Source organism: Pseudophryne corroboree, unplaced genomic scaffold (genome assembly GCF_028390025.1).
Source record: "Pseudophryne corroboree isolate aPseCor3 unplaced genomic scaffold, aPseCor3.hap2 scaffold_143, whole genome shotgun sequence".
Lineage (NCBI taxonomy): Eukaryota > Metazoa > Chordata > Amphibia > Anura > Myobatrachidae > Pseudophryne > Pseudophryne corroboree.
Genome location: NW_026968057.1, coordinates 1,096,491 through 1,104,052, shown reverse-complemented (window position 1 = coordinate 1,104,052; position 7,562 = coordinate 1,096,491).

Sequence of the window (7,562 nt, the reverse complement as noted above, 5' to 3'; positions counted from 1 at the left end):
GCACCTCAGGTAAACAATGGAGATGGATGGATTGGATACTAGTATACAATTATGGACGGACTGCCACGGTTAGGTGGTATAAAAAAACCACGGTTAGGTGGTATATAATACAATTATGGATGGACGGACTGCCTGCCGAGTGCCGACACAGAGGTAGCCACAGCCGTGAACTACCGCACTGTATACTGGTTGATAAAGAGATAGTAGTATACTCGTAACAACTAGTATGACGACGGTATAAAGAATGAAAAAAAAACCACGGTTAGGTGGTATATATTATAATACAATTATGGTTGGACGGACTGCCTGCCGAGTGCCGACACAGAGGTAGCCACAGCCGTGAACTACCGCACTGTACACTGGTTGATAAAGAGATAGTAGTATACTCGTAACAACTAGTATGACACTATGACGGTATAAAGAATGAAAAAAAAACCACGGTTAGGTGGTATATATTATAATACAATTATGGATGGACGGACTGCCTGCCGACTGCCGACACAGAGGTAGCCACAGCCGTGAACTACCGCACTGTACACTGGTTGATAAAGAGATAGTAGTATACTCGTAACAACTAGTATGACACTATGACGGTATAAAGAATGAAAAAAAAACCACGGTTAGGTGGTATATATTATAATACAATTATGGATGGACGGACTGCCTGCCGAGTGCCGACACAGAGGTAGCCACAGCCGTGAACTACCGCACTGTACACTGGTTGATAAAGAGATAGTAGTATACTCGTAACAACTAGTATGACTGACTATGACGGTATAAAGAATGAAAAAAAAACCACGGTTAGGTGGTATATATTATAATACAATTATGGATGGACGGACTGCCTGCCGACTGCCGACACAGAGGTAGCCACAGCCGTGAACTACCGCACTGTACACTGGTTGATAAAGAGATAGTAGTATACTCGTAACAACTAGTATGACACTATGACGGTATAAAGAATGAAAAAAAAACCACGGTTAGGTGGTATATATTATAATACAATTATGGATGGACGGACTGCCTGCCGAGTGCCGACACAGAGGTAGCCACAGCCGTGAACTACCGCACTGTACACTGGTTGATAAAGAGATAGTAGTATACTCGTAACAACTAGTATGACTGACTATGACGGTATAAAGAATGAAAAAAAAACCACGGTTAGGTGGTATATATTATAATACAATTATGGATGGACGGACTGCCTGCCGACTGCCGACACAGAGGTAGCCACAGCCGTGAACTACCGCACTGTACACTGGTTGATAAAGAGATAGTAGTATACTCGTAACAACTAGTATGACACTATGACGGTATAAAGAATGAAAAAAAAACCACGGTTAGGTGGTATATATTATAATAATACAATTATGGATGGACGGACTGCCTGCCGACTGCCGACACAGAGGTAGCCACAGCCGTGAACTACCGCACTGTACACTGGTTGATAAAGAGATAGTAGTATACTCGTAACAACTAGTATGACACTATGACGGTATAAAGAATGAAAAAAAAACCACGGTTAGGTGGTATATATTATAATACAATTATGGATGGACGGACTGCCTGCCGACACAGAGGTAGCCACAGCCGTGAACTACCGCACTGTACACTGGTTGATAAAGAGATAGTAGTATACTCGTAACAACTAGTATGACACTATGACGGTATAAAGAATGAAAAAAAAACCACGGTTAGGTGGTATATATTATAATACAATTATGGATGGACGGACTGCCTGCCGAGTGCCGACACAGAGGTAGCCACAGCCGTGAACTACCGCACTGTACACTGGTTGATAAAGAGATAGTAGTATACTCGTAACAACTAGTATGACTGACTATGACGGTATAAAGAATGAAAAAAAAACCACGGTTAGGTGGTATATATTATAATACAATTATGGATGGACGGACTGCCTGCCGACTGCCGACACAGAGGTAGCCACAGCCGTGAACTACCGCACTGTACACTGGTTGATAAAGAGATAGTAGTATACTCGTAACAACTAGTATGACACTATGACGGTATAAAGAATGAAAAAAAAACCACGGTTAGGTGGTATATATTATAATACAATTATGGATGGACGGACTGCCTGCCGAGTGCCGACACAGAGGTAGCCACAGCCGTGAACTACCGCACTGTACACTGGTTGATAAAGAGATAGTAGTATACTCGTAACAACTAGTATGACTGACTATGAGGGTATAAAGAATGAAAAAAAAACCACGGTTAGGTGGTATATATTATAATACAATTATGGATGGACGGACTGCCTGCCGACTGCCGACACAGAGGTAGCCACAGCCGTGAACTACCGCACTGTACACTGGTTGATAAAGAGATAGTAGTATACTCGTAACAACTAGTATGACACTATGACGGTATAAAGAATGAAAAAAAAACCACGGTTAGGTGGTATATATTATAATAATACAATTATGGATGGACGGACTGCCTGCCGACTGCCGACACAGAGGTAGCCACAGCCGTGAACTACCGCACTGTACACTGGTTGATAAAGAGATAGTAGTATACTCGTAACAACTAGTATGACACTATGACGGTATAAAGAATGAAAAAAAAACCACGGTTAGGTGGTATATATTATAATAATACAATTATGGATGGACGGACTGCCTGCCGAGTTCCGACACAGAGGTAGCCACAGCCGTGAACTACCGCACTGTACACTGGTTGATAAAGAGATAGTAGTATACTCGTAACAACTAGTATGACACTATGACGGTATAAAGAATGAAAAAAAAACCACGGTTAGGTGGTATATATTATAATACAATTATGGATGGACGGACTGCCTGCCGACTGCCGACACAGAGGTAGCCACAGCCGTGAACTACCGCACTGTACACTGGTTGATAAAGAGATAGTAGTATACTCGTAACAACTAGTATGACACTATGACGGTATAAAGAATGAAAAAAAAACCACGGTTAGGTGGTATATATTATAATACAATTATGGATGGACGGACTGCCTGCCGAGTGCCGACACAGAGGTAGCCACAGCCGTGAACTACCGCACTGTACACTGGTTGATAAAGAGATAGTAGTATACTCGTAACAACTAGTATGACTGACTATGACGGTATAAAGAATGAAAAAAAAACCACGGTTAGGTGGTATATATTATAATACAATTATGGATGGACGGACTGCCTGCCGACTGCCGACACAGAGGTAGCCACAGCCGTGAACTACCGCACTGTACACTGGTTGATAAAGAGATAGTAGTATACTCGTAACAACTAGTATGACACTATGACGGTATAAAGAATGAAAAAAAAACCACGGTTAGGTGGTATATATTATAATACAATTATGGATGGACGGACTGCCTGCCGAGTGCCGACACAGAGGTAGCCACAGCCGTGAACTACCGCACTGTACACTGGTTGATAAAGAGATAGTAGTATACTCGTAACAACTAGTATGACTGACTATGACGGTATAAAGAATGAAAAAAAAACCACGGTTAGGTGGTATATATTATAATACAATTATGGATGGACGGACTGCCTGCCGACTGCCGACACAGAGGTAGCCACAGCCGTGAACTACCGCACTGTACACTGGTTGATAAAGAGATAGTAGTATACTCGTAACAACTAGTATGACACTATGACGGTATAAAGAATGAAAAAAAAACCACGGTTAGGTGGTATATATTATAATACAATTATGGATGGACGGACTGCCTGCCGAGTGCCGACACAGAGGTAGCCACAGCCGTGAACTACCGCACTGTACACTGGTTGATAAAGAGATAGTAGTATACTCGTAACAACTAGTATGACTGACTATGACGGTATAAAGAATGAAAAAAAAACCACGGTTAGGTGGTATATATTATAATACAATTATGGATGGACGGACTGCCTGCCGACTGCCGACACAGAGGTAGCCACAGCCGTGAACTACCGCACTGTACACTGGTTGATAAAGAGATAGTAGTATACTCGTAACAACTAGTATGACACTATGACGGTATAAAGAATGAAAAAAAAACCACGGTTAGGTGGTATATATTATAATAATACAATTATGGATGGACGGACTGCCTGCCGACTGCCGACACAGAGGTAGCCACAGCCGTGAACTACCGCACTGTACACTGGTTGATAAAGAGATAGTAGTATACTCGTAACAACTAGTATGACACTATGACGGTATAAAGAATGAAAAAAAAACCACGGTTAGGTGGTATATATTATAATAATACAATTATGGATGGACGGACTGCCTGCCGAGTTCCGACACAGAGGTAGCCACAGCCGTGAACTACCGCACTGTACACTGGTTGATAAAGAGATAGTAGTATACTCGTAACAACTAGTATGACACTATGACGGTATAAAGAATGAAAAAAAAACCACGGTTAGGTGGTATATATTATAATACAATTATGGATGGACGGACTGCCTGCCGACTGCCGACACAGAGGTAGCCACAGCCGTGAACTACCGCACTGTACACTGGTTGATAAAGAGATAGTAGTATACTCGTAACAACTAGTATGACACTATGACGGTATAAAGAATGAAAAAAAAACCACGGTTAGGTGGTATATATTATAATACAATTATGGATGGACGGACTGCCTGCCGAGTGCCGACACAGAGGTAGCCACAGCCGTGAACTACCGCACTGTACACTGGTTGATAAAGAGATAGTAGTATACTCGTAACAACTAGTATGACTGACTATGACGGTATAAAGAATGAAAAAAAAACCACGGTTAGGTGGTATATATTATAATACAATTATGGATGGACGGACTGCCTGCCGACTGCCGACACAGAGGTAGCCACAGCCGTGAACTACCGCACTGTACACTGGTTGATAAAGAGATAGTAGTATACTCGTAACAACTAGTATGACACTATGACAGTATAAAGAATGAAAAAAAAACCACGGTTAGGTGGTATATATTATAATACAATTATGGATGGACGGACTGCCTGCCGACTGCCGACACAGAGGTAGCCACAGCCGTGAACTACCGCACTGTACACTGGTTGATAAAGAGATAGTAGTATACTCGTAACAACTAGTATGACTATGACGACGGTATAAAGAAAGAAAAAAAAATACCACGGTTAGGTGGTATATAATTATACAATTATGGATGGACGGACTGCCTGCCGAGTGCCGACTGCCGACACAGAGGTAGCCACAGCCGTGAACTACCGCACTGTACTGTGTCTGCTGCTAATATAGACTGGTTGATAAAGAGATAGTATACAACAATATACTACTATACTGGTGGTCAGGCACTGGTCACCACTAGTCACACTGGCAGTGGCACTCCTGCAGCAAAAGTGTGCACTGTTTAATTTTAAATTAATATAATATTATGTACTCCTGGCTCCTGCTATAACAACCTGCAGTGCTCCCCAGTCTCCCCCACAATTATTATAAGCTTTTATACATTGATGTGCAGCACACTGGGCTGAGCTGAGTGCACACAGACTGAGTCACACTGTGTGACTGCTGTGTATCGTTTTTTTCAGGCAGAGAACGGATATAGCAGAGAACGGATATATTAAATAAAAGTTAACTTAACAACAACTGCACTGGTCACTGTGGTAAACTCTGTCTGCACAATCTCTCTCTCTCTCTCTCTCTTCTAATCTATTCTAATGGAGAGGACGCCAGCCACGTCCTCTCCCTATCAATCTCAATGCACGTGTGAAAATGGCGGCGACGCGCGGCTCCTTATATAGAATCCGAGTCTCGCGAGAATCCGACAGCGTCATGATGACGTTCGGGCGCGCTCGGGTTAACCGAGCAAGGCGGGAAGATCCGAGTCGCTCGGACCCGTGAAAAAAAAAGTGAAGTTCGTGCGGGTTCGGATTCAAAGAAACCGAACCCGCTCATCTCTACTGCGGACTCGTCCCCAGTTTCTCCCTAAGTTGGTGTCAGCGTTTCATCTGAACCAGCTTATTGTGGTACCTGCGGCTACTAGAGACTTGGAGGACTCCAAGTTGCTAGATGTTGTCAGGGCCCTGAAAATATAGATTTCCAGGACGGCTGGAGTCAGGAAAACTGACTTGCTGTTATCCTGTATGCACCCAAAAAACTGGGTGCTCTTGCTTCTAAGCAGAAGATTGCTAGTTGAATGTGTAGTACAATTCAGCTTGCACATTCTGTGGCAGGATTGCCACAGCCAAAATATATAAATGCCCATTCCACAAGGAAGGGGGCTCATCTTGGGCGACTGCCCGAGGGGTCTCGGCTTTACAACTTTGCCGAGCTGCTACTTGGTCAGGGGCACACCCTGGCTGAGGAGGACCTGGAGTTCTCTCACTCGGTGCTGCAGAGTCATCCGCACTCTCCCGCCCGTTTGGGAGCTTTGGTATAATCCCCATGGTCCTGACGGAGTCCCCAGCATCCACTTAGGACGTCAGAGAAAATAAGATTTTACTTACCGATAAATCTATTTCTCGTAGTCCGTAGTGGATGCTGGGCGCCCATCCCAAGTGCGGATTGTCTGCAATACTTGTACATAGTTATTGTTACAAAAAAATCGGGTTGTTATTGTTGTGAGCCGTCTGTTCAGAGGCTCCTACGTTTGTCATACTGTTAACTGGGTTTAGATCACAAGTTATACGGTGTGATTGGTGTGGCTGGTATGAGTCTTACCCGGGATTCAATATCCTTCCTTATTGTGTACGCTCGTCCGGGCACAGTATCCTTACTGAGGCTTGGAGGAGGGTCATAGGGGGAGGAGCCAGTACACACCACCTGATCCTAAAGCTTTAGTTTTGTGCCCTGTCTCCTGCGGAGCCGCTAATCCCCATGGTCCTGACGAAGTCCCCAGCATCCACTACGGACTACGAGAAATAGATTTATCGGTAAGTAAAATCTTATTTCTCTGACGTCCTAGTGGATGCTGGGAACTCCGTAAGGACCATGGGGAATAGCGGCTCCGCAGGAGACAGGGCACATCTAAAGAAAGCTTTAGGATCACCTGGTGTGCACTGGCTCCTCCCCCTATGACCCTCCTCCAAGCCTCAGTTAGATTTCTGTGCCCGACGAGAAGGGTGCACACTAGGGGCTCTCCTGAGCTCTTTGTGAAAGTTTTAGTTTAGGTTTATTATTTTCAGTGAGACCTGCTGGCAACAGGCTCACTGCATCGAGGGACTAAGGGGAGAAGAAGCGAACTCACCTGCGTGCAGAGTGGATTGGGCTTCTTAGGCTACTGGACATTAGCTCCAGAGGGACGATCACAGGTTCAGCCTGGATGGGTCACCGGAGCCGCGCCGCCGGCCCCCTTACAGAGCCAGAAGAGCGAAGAGGTCCGGAAAAATCGGCGGCAGAAGACTTTCCTGTCTTCAGATAAAGGTAGGCGCACAGCACCGCAGCTGTGCGCCATTGCTCTCAGCACACTTCACACTCCGGTCACTGAGGGTGCAGGGCGCTGGGGGGGCAGCGCCCTGAGACGCAATAAATCGTTAGAAAACCTTTTATGGCTAAAATAAATGCATCACATATAACTCCTGGGCTATATGGATGCATTTAACCCCTGCCAAAACA